Raw genomic sequence first — 17,822 nt, 5'->3', positions numbered from 1 at the left:
CCAGATGTGAGACCTGGACGACATTTTGCTCTGCTGTCTCCCAGGCCTTTTATTCCTGTTCTCTTCTTCCCCTTTTCTGTTGGTGATTTAAAAATTTTTTTGTTTTCATGCTTGTTAGAGATCCTCGGTCTGACTGGCATTCGTAAGAGGGCTCTGAAAAGCTGAATAATGGCCTTCAGAGATGTCCATATTTTATTTTCTGGAAACGGAGAATATGTTACCTGACATAGTCAAAAGGATTTCACAGACATGATTGAAGTTCAGGATTGGGGACTGGGGAGATTACCCTGGATTATTCACGTAGGCCCCATGGTTCTCATAAGGAGGGAGGCAGGAGGATCAGACTCAGAAGGTGCTGTGGCAACAGGAGAAGGGGATCAGAGTCAGTGAGAGAGATTTAAAGATGCCATGCTGCTGGCCTTGAAGATGGAGGAGGCCTGGAACCCAGGAATTCAGGAGGCATCTAGAAGCTAGAAAAGGCAAGGAAAGGGATTCTCCCCTGCAGCCCCGAGAGGGAACGTGCCCCTGCCAGCGCCTTGATTCTCCGTCTGTGAGACCCACTGCAGACTTCTGACCTCCAGAACTGTAAGATAACAAACTGGAGTTGTAATTAGTGGTAATTGGTTAGACCAGCAGTGGGAAATTAAACCAGGGGTATTTGGTGCTGTAGAAAGTGCACTGTCCTCCAGTACCCCAGAGAACTGGATTCCATTTCTGCACTCTACCATTCACTGGCTGTGAATAATTCTGGCAAGCCACCAGATGTCTTTAAGATAAACTGTTTCTTCTGGGAAGTAGAGCCAAGAAACCAGATGTCCTTGAGGGCAGGACTGGGCTGATGACCTCACATGCCTCACAGATGCACTCCCTGCCATAGCCTTGATTCTTCTGCTCAGCTCAGCTCTGCGCTTCCCAATAGGAACCACTGTTCCTGCTCCCTCAAACTGAACCTGAGCTCTCTATCATGTTGCCCGGGGTTATTTTATCACTGGCTGAAATTATCTTGTGTGTTAACTTGTCACAGGCACTTTTTCCTTGGCTGGGTCTTTTTTTTTTTTTGAGATGGAGTCTCACTCTGTCACCCAGGCTGAAGCACAGAGGTACAATCTCAGTTCACTGCAACGTCTGCTTCCCGGGTTCAAAGGATTCTCCTGCCTCAGCCTCCTGAGTAGCTGGGATTACAGGTACCACAACTGGCTAATTTTTGTATTTTTAGTGGAGACAGGGTTTCACCATGTTGGCCAGGCTGGTCTTGAATGGCTGGGCCTATTTTTTAAAGAAATTATTTAAAAATAAACAATGAACTATAAATTTCCCAACACCAAAGAGACTGAAAGACCAGAGTTATTCTGTTGGCTTTCCCCCCTCCTCCAGTCAAAATTGCACAATGTTTTGATATCACCTCATTGGCTTCAGACTCTGCTTATGTGATTTATTTGCTTTTCACAAACTTCTCCCTGCCCTACTTCCAGTATTTGAGGGTGGACATGGGGCATTATGTCTAATTGGCCAACTCTTTCAAAAAGGGGAGATATTCTAGACCTTTGTATGACTGTACCTAGTGCAAATATAATTAATTGGTAGTGCTGACACCCAATCATAAGTCCTTGGCCTCATATATGCACATTTAATACTAAGTCTCTTTATCCATAGTAGTGATATTAAACCGCAAACTTGAATGACTTTTGTGTGAAAGTTTTCTCATGGGAGTTGCACAAACTTCATTTTTTCCAAATGATGTTCTGTTTGTTCTATTAGTTGCTATACCTTATTGTTTGAAAAAAGTGCACATGATCTTGGTTGTACTTACTTTGATAAAACAGTTAACAGCTAAGTTTGTTGCATTCTTTTTCCTAAGAGAAAAGGTGAAAAAAAGTCTTGATGTTAAGAGGATTTGATCAAGGATCTCCTAGACCAATGTTTCTTAATTAGTGAAAGGAGTGTGAATTTGCCCCCAGGGGACATTTATCAATATCCATAGATATTTTTGGTTGTCACACCTAGGGGGAAGGTACTGCCAGCATCTCGTAGGTAGAAGCCAAGGATGCTACTGAATATCCTACAATGCATAGAACCCCTCACCCTGCCCCTGCACCAAAGAAAGAAAGAATTATCCTATCTTAGATGTCAATAGTGCCATTGTTGAGAAATTCTGTCCTGGATCAGTGTTTCTCAAACTTTAATATGCATATGAGTCACTTGGGGATCTGGTTAAAAAAAATTGTGATTTGGTGGGTCTAGGTGGCACGTGAGAGTCTGTATTTCCAACCAGCTCCCACTTGGTGCAGCCACTGCTGGTGTGAGCACCACACTTGGAGTTTAAATGTCCTAGAATTCTTGTTTCTTATCTGTCTTCTTATACCAAAAGATAAATTCCATAAGAGCAAAGACTTTGTCTATGTCCTGTCCCAGTGGCAAGAACTGTACCTGGCATATCACAATTGTTTAATAAATACTGGTCAAAAGTATGAATGGATCCATGGAGGAATTAAGAAATGAATAAATAAGCAGACAGGCAAAAGCACTGCTTATTCCCACACATATCTCTGAAGAAACTTAGAGGCACTAATTCTTTAAAAAAACCTGAATTTCCTTTCAACAAAGCCAGAAATTTGCCATAAGCTTTGCCTAGAGCATGGCAGTCTTCCTCAGGTTAAAAGTGGTCTCCTTTCTCTGATGTCTCACACTGTCCCTTCTGATGCAGGTCCACTGGATAGATGGTTGGGCTGATAATAGTGGGAAAAACCCGAGACCCAAACCCTGGACCCCAGCCTGTCCCAGGGTGAAAGGCCCAGATGAAATCATATTTGTTTGTATTTTAGCAGTCGGGGGAAGGAGGAAGTGGGGATTTTCTTTGAGATGGAGTTTTGCTGTTGTGGTCCAGGCCGGAGTCCAGTGGCACGATCTCGGCTCACTGCAACCTCCGCTTCCCAGGATCAAGCGATTCTCCTGCCTCAGCCTCCTCAGTAGCTGGGATTATGGGCACCACACATCTATGCCTGGCTAATTTTTGTATTTTTAGTACAGGGTTTCACCATGTTGGCTTGGTTGGACTCAAACTCCTGACTTCCTGTGGTGCGTCCACTTTGGCCTCCCAAAGTGCTGGGATTATAGGCGTGAGCCATCACGCCCGGCCAGAATAGCTTTTTGAAGGAAAAACAGGTTAGAATGAATTTCGTGGTGTAGCTTCTGGGGAAAAGACGTCTTCTAGTGGGCATCAGGGAGCTGAGGGGGGGGAGAACCAGATGCTGGTGTTGTTTATTTACCTGTGAGCTTTGGGAACTCAGAGATCTATTAACCTCAGTTGGCAAATCATTTCCTTGTTTTGGCTCTCTGGGCCTCCATTGACTGCCCTTGTCTTCCACTTTCCGCACACAAGGAAATCCAAACAAAGCCAGACTTTGGAATCCTATCTAGGAGTGGCTTTCCTTCCCAAGGTGGTCCCTGTGCTCTTGTAGAGAATTTGCTCAGAACCCAAAATGTGCTCTAGTGTCCTCCTGAGAATTGGTTGTGTTGGGTAGAAGACAGAAAGGGGAGAGAAGAGCAGGATGACAGTAAGAGGAGTAAAGAAGAGACAAGGAAGGTGCGGCCATGAGAACAGAGCCACAGGGCATTCTCTGTAGATTGGCCCAGGAGATAGCCACACGTTCACCCAGGTGTCATTGTCACAGAGCTCTTGACAATAGCGACTCTCTCCTTTAGAAGCTGTGATGCAAATGAATGTGTCAGCACTGCTGATTCAGGTGTGGTCACTGCATTTTGACTGTACATTGTTTTGTAAACTCATGGGGCCCACTGGGTGCCTGTGACTCTGCCCTGAACCAAAGAGAAACAGCTTTCTTTTCTGGGTTGGGAGCCGGTAGAGTAATACTGGGTTTGGAAGTCCTGTCTTTGAAGCAGTTTATCAACACTGAAGAATGCTCTGCATCTTTCCTGGGACCTATAAGGGATTCAGGTTGGCTATAAGGCAAAGTCAACAGAGAGTGAGATTTGTTTGTCATCAGAATGGGTTACTAAAGCACTTGGAGGAATTTGCCTTTCTGGATGTCTTTAAATAGAAACTAGATTCCTGCATTATGGGATGGTTTAAGGGCTCTCAGAGGCAGAGAGATGTATATCCCTGTCATATCCCATCTTTGCTCAAAAATATTCTATTGCTTCTTATTGTTCATAGGTTAAAGTTTAAATTTCTGAACTTGGCATTCAGGCTCTTCTGTTATTTGGCTCTAAACCTTTCCTAGGTCTTTCTTTTGTAAAAGATAAGTTAAACACAAAACAAAACTAACAGAAAGCAGCAAAGTAGGAATAGAGAACTTTCTCAACTTGATACAGAATATCTACACAAAACCTGCAGCCAACATCGTACTTTAGTGCTGAGAGACTAGGTGTTTTCCCCTTAAGACTGGGAACAACACAAAATGTCCCATGTCATCAATCCTATGCCACTTCCTACTGGATGTCTTAGCTAATGCAGTAATACGATAAAAGGGAATAAAAAGTATACAGACTGGGAAGGAAGAAAGAAAACTCTCTTTGTTCACAGATGGCATAATTGTTCATGTAGAAAATCCCAAAGAATCAACAACAGCAGCCAAACCCTTCCTGGAACTAAGTGATTTTAACAAGGTTTTAGGAGACAAGATTAATATATAAAAGTTAACAAAAATAAATAAAATTTAAAAAAAATAAAAGTTAAATGTTTTCCTTTATGCCAACAATGAACAACTAGAATTCAAAATTAAAAATACAACATCATTTGCATTAGTACCAAAAAAGAAAAGATTTAGATGTAAATGTAACAAAATGTATATAAGATCTATATGAGGAAAACTATAAACCTCTTATGCAAAAAATCAAAGATCTAAATAAATGGAAAAATATTCTATTCTGTTTATGAAGAGGAAGGCCCAATATTGTTAAGATGTCATTTCTTTCCAACTTGATCTATAGATTCAACGCAATCCCAATCAAAATCCCAGCAAGTTATTTTGTGGATATTAAACCGATTCTAAAGTTTATATGGACAGGCAAAGGACCCAGAATAGGCCAACACAATATTGAAAGAGAAGAACAGAATCGTAGTCCTGATACTACCTGACTTCAAAACTTATTTTAAAGCTGCAGTGATCAAGAAAGCATGGTGTTGGTGAAAGAATAGACAAACAGGTGAATAGAACAGAATAGATAGCCCAGAAATTTACCCACATAATATAGTCAGCTGATTTTTGACAAAGGGGCAAAGGCAATTCAGTAGTGAAAAAATAGTCTTTTTAACAGATGGATCTGGAACAACTGTATGCCTACTATGTTAGGGTTCTCCAGAGAAACAGAACCCAATAGGATATGTATATGTATATGTATATGTGTATGTATATGTGGGAATCCATTATGGGAATGGACTCACACAATTATGGAGGCCTAAGTCTGAAGGCCTGAGAACTGGGAGGTCCGCTGGGGTAAGCCTCAGAGTCCAAAGCCCTGAGGACCAGGGGCTCGCTCCTATGTCCAAGGGCAGAAGAAGATGGATGCCTCAGCTCAAGAACAGACAGTGAATTCACCCTTATTCTACCTTTTTGTTCTATTCAGGCCCCCCATGGGTTGAATGATGCCCACCTAGGCAATCGTCTTTACCTAGTCTACCAATTCAAATGCCAATCTCTTCTGGAAATGCCCTCGCAGACACACTCAGAAATAATGTTTTACCCGCTGTCTCTGCATTTCTTAGCCCAGTCAAATCGACACATAAAATTAACCACCAAATCTACGTGCAAAAAAATGAATCGGACATAGACCTTACCTTTTTCATAAACATTAATTCAAAATGGATTAAATACCTAAATGTGAAATGCAAAACTGTAAAACATCTAAAAGATAATAGAGGAAAATCTAGTTGCTCTTGGGTGTGGAAAAGGGTTTTAAAATAATATATCAAGAGGACAATCCATGAAAGAAAAAATATAAAAGTTAGATTTCATTAAAATTTAAAACTTCTGTGTTTTCATTGTCTTAATGGTGTCTTTCACCATTTTGAGCTAATTTTTATGAAAAAGAAAGGTCTATGTCTAGATTCATGTTTTGAATATTAATGGGGAAAGACACTATTAAGAGAATGAAAAGACAAACCACAGACTGGGGAAAATATTTGCAAAACAGAAATCTGATAAAAGACATGTGTCTAAACAGTATAAATAGCTCTTGAAATCCAACGACATGAAAACAACTCAATTAAAAAGTGATCTGAACAGACATCTTATCAAAGAAGGCATACAGATGGTAAATCAACATATTAAAAGATGCCCATCATCGTATGTCATCAGGGAATTGCAAATTAAAACAACAATGAGATACTACTATACACCTATCAGGAATGCTAAAATCCAAAATACTGACACCACAAAATGTTGATGAGACTGTGGTGAAACAAGAACTCTCATTCATTGCTAGTGGGAATGCAACATGGTACAGCTTATTTGGAAGACAGTTTGGCAGTGTCTTGCAAAGATAAACATATCACCATACAATTCAGAATTGTGCTATTGTGCTCCTAGTATTTACTCATGACTTGATAACTAATGTCCACATAAAACCCTGCACATAAATATGAGTAGCAGCTTTATTCACAATTGTCAACGATGCACAAAGATGTCCTTCCATATGTCTTTTTATTTTCTTTTGGATATGAACAATTTATTTTCTTTTGGATATATACCCAGTAATGGGATTGCTGGGTCAAATGGTAGTTCTAAGTTCTTCAGGAAATCTCCAAATGCTTTCCATAAGAACTGAACTAATTTACATTCCCACCAACAGTGTACAGTGTTCCCTTTTCTACAAAGCCTTGCCAGCATCTGTTGTTTATTTGACTTTTTAATAATAGCCCCTCTGACTGGTATGAAATGGTATCTCATTATGGTTTTGATTTGGATATCTCTGATGATTAGTGATGTGGAGCATTTTTTCATATGTATGTTGGCCTCTTGTATGTCTTCTTTTGAGAAGTGTCTGTTCGTGTGTTTTGCCCACCTTTTAATGGGGTTATTTGCTTTTTGCTCATTCAATTGTTTAAGTTCTTTGTAGATTCTGGGTGTTAGACCTTGGTTGACTGAATAGTTTGTGAAAATTTGCTCCCATTCTGTAGGTTGCCTGTTTACTCTATTGATAGTTTATTTTGCTCTGTAGGAGCTCTTTAGTTTAATTAGGTCCCACTTGTTGATTTTTGTTTTTGTTGCAATTGTTTTTGGGGACTTAGTCATAAATCCTTTATGAAGGCCAATGTCCAGAATGGTGTTTCCTAGGTTTTCTTCTAGGATTCTTTAAGGTCTTACATTTAAATCTTTAATCTATCTTGAGTTAATTGTTTTCATCTTCTTTTTCTTTTCTTTCTTTCTTTTTTTTTGAGACAGGGTCTCACTCCTGTCACCCAGACTGGAGTGTGGTGGCACGAGCATGGCTCACTGCAGCCTCAGCTTCCTGGGATCAGGTGATCCTCCCACTTCAGCTTCCTGGGTAGCTGGGACTATAGGCATGTGCCACCACGCCCAGCTAACTCTTTATATTTTTAGTAGAGATGGAGTTTTGCCATGTTGCCTGGGCTGGTCTTGAACTCCTGGGCTCAAGCAATCTGCCCACTAGGCCTCCCAAAGTGGAGTTAATTTTTGTATATGGTGAAAGGTAGGGGTCGGGGTTCATTCTTCTGCATATGGCTAGCCAGCTATCCTGGCACCTTTGTCAAACTGGGAGTCCTTTCCCCTTAGCTTATCTTCTTTGACTTTGTCAAAGATTAGATGCCTGTACATGCATGATTTTATTTCTGTGTTCTCTATTCTGTTCCATTGGTCTATGTGTCTTTTTTTTTTATACCAGCACATGCTGTTTTGGTTACTATAGCCTTATAGTAAAGTTTGAAGTTAGTCAGATAATGTGATGCCTCTGGCTTTGTTCTTTTTGCTTAGGATTGCTTTGGCTATTGGGGCTCTTTTTTGATTCCATTCCATATGAATTTCAGAACAGTATTTTCTAATTCTGTAAAAAATGACCTTGGTAGCTTGATAGGAATAGCATTGAATCTGTAGATTGCTTTGGGCAGTATGGCCATTTTAATGATATTGATTCTTCCAATCTACGAACATGGAATGTTTTTCCATTTGTTTGTGTCATCCGTGATTTCATAGACATATGAATACTAGAAGAATCGTAGAAGAAAACACGATTCTGGACACTGACCTTGGGAAAGGATTTATGACTAAGTCCCCAAAAGAAATTCAACAAAAACAAAAATCAGTAAGTGGGACCTAATTAAACTAAAGATCTCCTGCAGAGCAAAATAAACTATCAACAGAGTAAACAGGCAACCTACAGAATGGGAGCAAATTTTCACAAACTATTCAGTCAACAAAGGTCTAACACCCAGAATCTACAAGGAACTTAATTGAATGAGAAAAAAAAATAACCCCATTAAAAAGTGGGCAGAAGACATGAACAGACACTTCTCAAAAGAAGACATACAAGTAGCCAACAGACACGAAAAAATGCTCCACATCACTAATCATCAGACATCCAAATCAAAGCCACAACGAGACACCATCTCACACCAGTCAGAGGGGCTATCACTGAAAAATCTAAAAAGAAACTGATGCTGGCAAGGCTTTGAAGAAAAGGGAACATTTGTACGCTGTTGGTGGGAATGTAAATTAGTTCAGTTCTTGTGGAAAGCATTTGGAGGTTTCCCAAAGAACTCCGAACTACTATTTGACCCAGCAATCCCATTACTGGGCATCATATCCAAAAGAAAATAAATTGTTCTCCGAAAAGACACATGCACTCACATGTTCGTTGCAGCACCATTCACAATAGCAAAGGCATGGAACCAACTGAGGTGCTCACTGGATTGGATAAAGAATTCGTGGTACATTAACATCATGGAATACTGTGGGACTATAAAAAGGAATGAAAATCATGTTCTTTGCAGCAACATGGTTGCAGCTGGAGCCATTTTCCTAGGTGAATTAACACAGGTACAATAAATCAAATACCACATGTTGTCACTTTTAAGTGGGATCTAAACATTGGGCATACATGGGCATACAGATGACAATAATAAGCACTGGGGACTACTAGAGGAGGAAGGGAGGGAGGGGACAAGGGTTGAAAAACTTACTGTTGGGTACTATGCTTAGTACATGGGTGATGGAATCATTCATACCCCAAACCTCAGCATGATGCAATATACTCAGGTAATAAACCTCCACATGTATCCATTGAATCATATATCCACTAAAATAAAAATGGAAAAATAAAAACAGTACATAAATTGCATCGTTTACCACTGTTTTGCGATTTGCATTTCTCACTCAATGCTTTCAAAATTAATTCCTGTTTATGAATATAGATATACTTCTTTTATTCAAAAATCTTTTACTGGTAGCAATATGTTGTGTTATATATATATTACATCATATTATTTATTCATTTCTCTATTGATGGATGTTCAGATTTTGGTATGTTTATGAATATAGATATACTTCTTTTATTCAAAAATCTATTACTGGTAGTATTATATTGTGTTGTATACATATTACGTCATATTATTTATTCATTTCTCTATTGATGGATGTTCAGATTTTGGTGTTATTCCAATTTTATATTACTACAACAAATTGTGGTAATGAACTTTTTTTGACATATACAAGAGAGCATGTATAGGAATTTTGGGGGATTACACACTACACATTGAATGGCTGGATTGTGTCATATGTGCATTTTCAGCTCTCTTAGCTACCGCCAAATTCTTGGCAAAGTGTAATAGTAATGCCAGTTTGCACTTTTAGTAGTGTATGAGTGTTCTTGTTTCCTCATGCCCTCACCAACACTTGATATAATAGATTTTTTAAAATTTTGCAGTAAAATAGATGAAAAATGCCTGTTTTTAATTTGGTTTTCTTTGCTTTCTAGTGAATCAAGGATCTTTTCTTAAGATTATTGGACAATGAGGGTTTTGCCTTGTGTTGAATTGTCTATTCTTATTTTTTACCCATAGGGGGAGCAGTTTTTCTTTTTCAAATAGATTCCTAATTAAAAAATTACATTCCCTCGTACTCGTCCTTTGTCTTTGACATTTATTATAAATATTTTTTCTGTCTGTCATGTATTTTAAAACTTTATTTATGGTACCATTGTGGGAGAGGCCTAGGCCCAAGGATGGGTATGAATCCCGATTCCATTACTTATCACCAGGATGACCTTGGATATGTTAGTTAATCTCTAACTGCATTTCAGTTTCTTCATCTGTAAAATGGGGATGATACTAGTACCTATTTCAAAGGTTTGTTTTGAAGATTAAAGGAGTTAAGATGAAGAGCAGTTACATAAATGAAAAGTGGTACACAGAAAGCAGTCAATAACTGTTAGCTAATGTTTGGACATACAGAATTTTTTTGCTATTATACAAAGTAGATTTAATTTTTTTGCTTTTGTACATGATAAAAGTTTGATTCCATCTCACATAAAATAAGATATGCAGGGATGGAATGGTGGATCCACAGTCTTCAGGAATAAGCCTCTTTTAGGTGCACTGCTCCTATCCCCTAGATGTGAGCCTTATCTGCATAATCTGAGATAACTGCCAAAGCATTAACCATCATAATCCTGTTCCAGCCTCCAAGAGAAGGAAGGGCAGAAGTGATATTTCTTCTACTCTTTTCAATCAGCTTTATTGAAGTGTAATTTACATGTGATAAAGTCCACATCTTTTAAGAGTATAATTTGCTGAGTTTGGGCAAATGTATACGGTTGTGTAATTATTGTCACGATCAGTATATAGAATATTCCCATCAACTTGAAAAGTTTCCTAATGCCCTTTGCAGTCAGTTCTGTACCCTTTTACCCTGAGGCAACCACTGATCTGCTTTCTATCACTACAGTTTTGTCTATATTAGAATTTCATATAAATGGAACTATGCAGTAAGTACCCTTTGGTGTCTGTTTTGTTTCATGTAGCATAATGCTTTTGAGATTAATTCAGATTTTTACATGTGTCAGTAATTTGTCCCTTTTTATTGTGGAGATGTATCATAGTTTGTTCATTCATGCACATGTCAATGGGTTATTTCCAGGTTTGGGTTATTACAAATAAAGCTACTATGAGGATCCATGTACAAGTCTTTGTGCGGACATTGTTATCATTTCTCTTGGGTAAATACCTAGTGTGAAATTGCTGGGTCGAATGGTATGTGTATGTTTAATGTTATGGGGCTGTTCTATTTGTGTTTCCACCTGCAGTATATAAGAGTTCTAGCTGGTCCACATCCATACCAACACTTGGAATTGTCAGTCTTTTAAAATTTAGTCATTCTAGTGAGTGTGTATTGGTATTTATTATTTTAGTTAATATATCCCAAATGACTAATGATCTTGAACATCTTTTCATGTTTGCCATTTGTATATAGAAGTTTTAAGTTTTGATGTGGTCAGCTTTCTCAATTGTTTTCTTCATTGTTTTGCTTTATGTATCTTGTTTCAATTTTTTTTTCTTATCCCAAAGTCATAAGGATGTCTTCAAATATTTTCTTCTAAAAAGTTTTAAAGTTGGAATTTCATAACTAGGTCTTTAATACACCTAGAATTTATTTTTGAATCTGATGTGAGTAGGGAATCTAGTTTAATTTTTATCCATGAATAGAAACTCAGTTCTAGTAACATTAATAATTTTTCCATGGATTGGTAATTTATATTGTCATTTCTATCACTCACCAGCTTCTCATATGTGTGTAGCTTCTAGCTGTATTTTTCATTGTCTCCTACCCCAGTGACTACAATGTCTCCTCTATGTTCCTTCCAATGTGAGTTTATTCATGCTCTTCCTTATGTTGAGGGTGACTCCTTTTAGTTCCACCTTTTGAAATCCATTCATTGTTCACGGTCTAGCTCAGATGACCTTTAAAGTTCTTCCCAAATCCAGTCATATGCCTCTCTCCCTCCCTTGAATTAAATGAAGGGGCTCGGCACACGTATAGCATTTTATTCCTTTACTATAAATCTTAGGCCATCTTTTTGGAACCATAGTCACTTCTGTGTCTGTCTTCTTTGTCCTGCCAGGCTGTAAGCCCTTTCGTGTTTTTGTGGTAGGCAGAACAGTGTTCCTACCTGCCTATGTCCTAATTCCTGGAACTTGTGAATATGTTACCTTACTTGGCAAAAGGGACTTTGCATATGTGATTAAATTAATGACATACAGTGAAGAGATTATCCTGGATTATTCCGGTAGACTCAGTCTAATCACATGAGTTCTTAAAATTAGAACCTGTACCAGATAATCTCAGAGTCAGAGGAATCCATGGTTAGGAAGTGGTCCGAGATAGAACATTACTGGTTTTGAAAATGGAGGGAGGGGGGCTATGAGCCAAGGAATAGAGGTGGCTTCTAGGAGCTGGAAAAGGGAAAGATATGTATTCTCCCTTACAGCCTCTTCAATGGGACATAGCAGCCCCCTTGGTGGCACCTTGGTTTTAGTGAGAGGCATGTAGGGGCAGCTTTGCTGACACCTTGATAGCCCAGTGAGATCAGTGTTGAATTTCTGACCCATAGAACAGTAATGTAATAAATGTGTGTACTTTCAATGTACTAACTTTGTAGTAATTTGTTACAGCAGCAATAGAAAACTGATGTGTTTGCTCACCGTAGGTCCCCCGTAACTTGAAGCAGATCCTTAGATACAAAGTGATAAATCATTGTTCACTGAGTTGAATTGTGAAGCAACATGTAGCTTGAAACTACAGAATGGCAACTTCATGTTCTTACTACATCACTGATGATCAGTCTGATGCTTATCACTAGCATCTAGACCTTTGTCAATCCATGACGAATGAATGACAAAGCCCAGCTTTCCTTATTGTTAGCAGTCCTGCGCCCTCTGACTTTGACTACAGTGGTGGTAAATAAATACTCTTGGCTCTGTGCAAAGCTTTACCTCCTTAACCTGTGCTGGCAGCTCAGTGGTAGAAAGGAACAGAAGGAGATGCCTTTTCCCTGTGGTATGTAACCTACTCAAAGGTACTTGACTGAGACCCTTTGATGGGGCCATTGAGAAGTCTTTTCTAGTCTTTGTTCTTAGGTAAGGGATTTGGAGTCAGACATACAAGGACTTTGAAATTCTGGCTCTGGTCTTCGCTAACTCTGTGACGTAGAGTAGGTTACTAAATACTTTGGAGCCTTGGTTTTCTTATACCTATGGTAGAGATAATAATACAGTTGACCCTTGAACAAGCAGGGGTTGAGGTGCTGGCCACCCCTTGCAGTAAAAAATCCAAGTATAGATTTTTACTTCCCCCAAACTTGACTGAAAGCCTTTTATAAACAGTCAGTTAACACATGTTTCATATGTTATGAAATGTAGCTTCATTATATACTGTATTCTTCTTCTTTTTTTTTTTTTTTTTGAGACAGAGTCTTGGTCTATTTCTCAGGATGGAGTGCAGTGGCACGATCTTGGCTCACTGCAACTTTTGCCTCCCAGGTTCAAGCGATTTTCCTGTCTCAGACTCCTGAGTAGCTGGGATTACAGGTGCATGTCACCATGCTGGGCTAATTTTTGTATTTTTAGTAGAGATGGGGTTTCACCATGTTGGTCAGGCTGGTCTCAAACTCCTGACCCCGTGATCCACTTGCCTTGGCCTCCCAAAGTGCTGAGATTACAGGTGTGAGCCACCACACCTGGCCTGTGTACTGTATTCTTACAATAAAGTAAGCTAAAGAAAAGAAAATGTTATGAAGAATATCATAAGGAAGATACAATATATTTACTATTCATTAAGTGAAGTGGATCATCATAAAGGTCTTCATCCTTGTCATCTTTATGTTGAATAGGCTGAGGAGGAGGAGGAAAAGCAGGGGTTGGTCTTTCTTGCTGTCTCGGGGGTGGCAGAGGCAGAAGAAAACCCATGTGTAAGTGAACCAACCCAGTTCAAGCCCATATGTTCATGAGTCAACTGTATTTCCTTGAGTTGTCTTAATGATAAAATAAACAGATGTATGTATGTAAAGTTATTAGTATACAATAGGCGTTCGTTCAATGAATGCCTTCCTTCCCATCACAGGTGCATCACTACTGACAAACAATTCCAGACTTCTATTTACTTTGAAGAGTTGGTTACAAGCAGGTGATTGCCATATGACGTTTGTTCTGAATTTTTGTTTTTAGGTTTTATTTTTAAAGACATACGTTTTTGGATTGCCTCATCCTTTCTTATATTTTCAAGTTTAGGGTTCTTGTCATTTTAGATGTTTGGTTAAGAATAGCTGATGTGTAGTGGATGGTTTTAGTTATTTAAACATTGAGAGGGGTTGGTAGTGGGAACTATAGGCAGAGGTACGGAGGAGATCAAAATAAGATAACATAAATAAGCTCATAGCACTCTAGAGTGGTTATTTTCTTCTGACAGAGCTTTATTGTCATTCTAGCTTTGGGAGCAGCTGCTGAGCCACCCATCTCTGGTCATATGCTAAGCCTGAGTGAGCACGTCCGGGCTTATGACACTGACAAGAGACAAATGGCCTCTGGGGTACAGAGATGGGGAAGTCAGATTTAAATCTCAGTATCTTGATGCTATTCTGCTTGTCTCCACATGCTCATTCAAATAGCATTCCTGTGTCTTGAAACTATCATTTGCAAAAAGAAGAGACACTCATCATCTTATTTGGAAGGCTGGGCTCGCTGGGCTGAGAGTGAATGAGAAGCCCTCTTGCAGACCAGAGCTCTCACTTCTTTCTTGATTTCGCCTAACTGCTCTCCACTGTTGAGAAGCTTCCTTTCCACTGTCCCCTGGTCACTGCGGGCTCCTCCTCTACAACACTGCTTTAGAATGACCTCCTCCACCAGGCATCTTCTTAGACAGAGTCCTCTCCCCATCTTAGGCATGCCAGTCATCTTAACAACTCCATAGAACTTGTAATTAGTTTGTTCCTTAGGGACATATTTTAGCATTTCTGTCTTTTGTGGTTTCTTCAGTGTATTATAAGCTTTCTGTTGTGAAGAGGGCCTGTGTCTGTTCTGCAGTAGGTGCCTCAAGCGCCTGAAGTGTCCCTGTACGATGCAGGTGATGATTGGAAGAGCATCCCAAATGCTTTGCACTGCATTGTTGACCTACAGCGGTTTTCTTTCATCATTTTTCTTATTCCTATAACTTTGGTTTTGGCCATGACTTCAACCCTGTGGCGATCTCTTGCTTGAGGCAGTGCATGTTAGAAAATGGGTTATCTTCAGCTGGGCATGGTGGTTCATGCCTATAATCCCAGCACTTTGGGAGGCCGAGGTGGGCAGATCACCTGAGGTCAGGAGTTCGAGACCAGCCTGGTCGACATGGTAAAACCCCATCTCTACTAAAAATACGAAAATTAGCCAGGTATGGTGGCATGCGCCTGTAATCCCAGCCACTCAGGAGGCTGAGGCAGGAGAATCGCTTCAACCTGGGAGGTGGAGGTTGCAGTAAGCTGAGATTGCCCCACTGTACTCCAGCCTGGGCGAAGGAGTAAGATCCTGTCTCAAACAAACAAACAAACAAATAAACAAAAAATCCAACAAACAAACAAAAACAACCAAAACGAAAATGGGTTATCTTCTTAGGCCTTACAGAACACGATCTATTATGTTATTGCTGCTCTAACCATTCCCTTAGTCTGCTGTCTCCATGGCCTGCAAGAGTGGCAATATCTTTCACTGGCCTTGGTTCTCAGAGCAGGTGGCACACAACTGAGGCTAGTGGCCTGGTAGGTAGGATGGCAAGGTGAGTTGCAACTAGAACTGTCCTCTGGCACAATGTTTGGACATTGGTGTGGTTCCAGGAAGGAGGTTCCAAAGGGTGTGTTCTCTGGGTTTAAATGCATTGTAACCTAGTCTGAGGGTTTATCTGCTCATGCTAGAAAGATAGGAGCACATTGGTTTAATCTCAAAGGAGGAAGAGTGGGCAGTTTTAGATTTAGGGCCACTCAGCATCTGCTTTTCCGTCTTGAGTCTGGAGCCATTATAAATCTTTGAGAGAAGAGAACTGATTTGGACTTGACATTGAGGAAACTGTGAAGGTAAGGATACTTTAAGAAGACTCATTCAAAATAAATGAAATTTGGAGGAGAAAGTGCTGGTACAGAATTATGGAGAATGAAATTTTAAAGCTACATATTTTTGTATCCACTAGTATGTGGATACAATTTGAGAATTAAGGCAAATAGAGCAAAGCTGTTCAGATTTGTTTAGTGCATTGGAATTTACAAATGTACCTTGAAATATGAGTCACTAATGAAGACTTAGGAATACGTCATTTTGGTGGTGGCGCAAGATGAAATTTTAAGTTTTTTCTCATAATGATATTCATTTTATACTGAATTTAGCTATTTGATTAGAATTCCACCAATGAAACCATTGCATCTCTTTTTCTGGGTTATTTTGAGTTGTTTTCCCTTTCTGTGTATAGACCTGGGCTGTGGTTTTTGTGGCTGTTAGCACCTGGGAATTAACACCTAGCACCTGAGTGAAGGGGGCCAGCCCCTCCACACCTGTGGGCGTTTCTCGTCAGGTGGAATGAGAGACTTGAGAAAAGAAAGAGACACAGAGAAAAAGTATAGAGAAAGAAAAGTGGGCCCAGGGGACCAGCGCTCAGCATACGGAGGACCCGCGCCGGTCCGGTCTCTGAGTTCCCTCAGTATTTATTGATCATTATCTTTACCATCTCAGAGAGGGGGATGTGGCAGGACAATAGGGTAATAGTGGGGAGAGGGTCAGCAGGAAAACATGTGAACAAATGTCTCTGTGGTATAAACAAGGTTAAGAAAAAGGTGCTGCGCTTTGATGTGCACATACATAAACATCTCCATGCATTAAAGAGCAGCATTGCCACTAGCACAACTCACCACCAGCCCTAAGGCGCTTTTCTCCTATCTCAGTAAATAGAACATGCAATCGGGTTTTACACCGAGACATTCCATTGCCCAGGGAGGAACAGGAGACAGATGCCTTCCTCTTATCTCAACTGCAAAGAGGCCTTCGTCTTTTCCTAACCCTCCTCAGCACAGACCCTTTAGTGTCAGACTGGGAAACGGTCAGGTCTTTCCCTTCCCACGAGGCCATATCTCAGACTATCACATGGGGAGAAACCTTGGACAATACCTGGCTTTCCTAGGCAGAGGTCCCTGCGGCCTTCCACAGTGTATTGTGTCCCCGGGTACTTGAGATTAGAGAATGATGATGGCTTTTAACAAGCATACTGCCTTCAAGCACTTGTTTTATAAAGCACTTCCTGCATAGCCCTAAATCCATTAAACCTTGAGTAAACACAGCATATGTCTCTGCAAGCACAGGGTTGGGGCTAGGGTTACAGATTAACGGCATCTCAAGGCAGAAGAATTTTTCTTAGTACAGAACAAAATGGAGTCTCTTACGTCTACTTTCTACATAGACACAGTAACAGTCTGATCTCACTTTCTTTTCCCCACACCTGAGTTAGATCTTGGGCTCTGCCCAATATTATCTCTTAAGGGATAGAGTTTTAAAATGTTTCCCTTTTGTGTGGTGAGTGAGTCTGTGTGTATGCCAGGGGGTGGTCATCAAAAAGTAGGGTAATGGGGATATCAGGAGGGGTTTCTTGTTTTCAGGCCAGAGGGTAATGCTTGGTATCTTTAGAAGTGGAGGGCTTCTTTGGATGGGGAAGAATTTTTAGGATGAATCACACCAGAAGCCAATGATGAAATCTTGTAGTCCGTTTTTTTAGGCCTAGGTGAACTGCTTTCCTCCCTTCCTTCCTTCCTTCCTTCCTTCCTTCCTTCCTTCCTTCCTTCCT

At 40.0% G+C, this 17,822-nt stretch overlaps 1 protein-coding gene across 2 annotated transcripts in view; it reads left to right on the top strand.

The window, feature by feature from the left end:
* TMEM45A (transmembrane protein 45A) overlaps positions 1–17,822 on the top strand; it is a 75,541-nt gene that overhangs the window by 35,026 nt on the left and 22,693 nt on the right. The gene's annotated exons all lie outside the window — the stretch shown is intronic.

Source organism: Piliocolobus tephrosceles, chromosome 2 (assembly GCF_002776525.5).
Source record: "Piliocolobus tephrosceles isolate RC106 chromosome 2, ASM277652v3, whole genome shotgun sequence".
In the NCBI taxonomy this organism is placed as follows: domain Eukaryota; kingdom Metazoa; phylum Chordata; class Mammalia; order Primates; family Cercopithecidae; genus Piliocolobus; species Piliocolobus tephrosceles.
The sequence above is the reverse complement of the archived record's forward strand: the minus strand, read 5'-3'. Positions and strand labels throughout refer to the sequence as shown.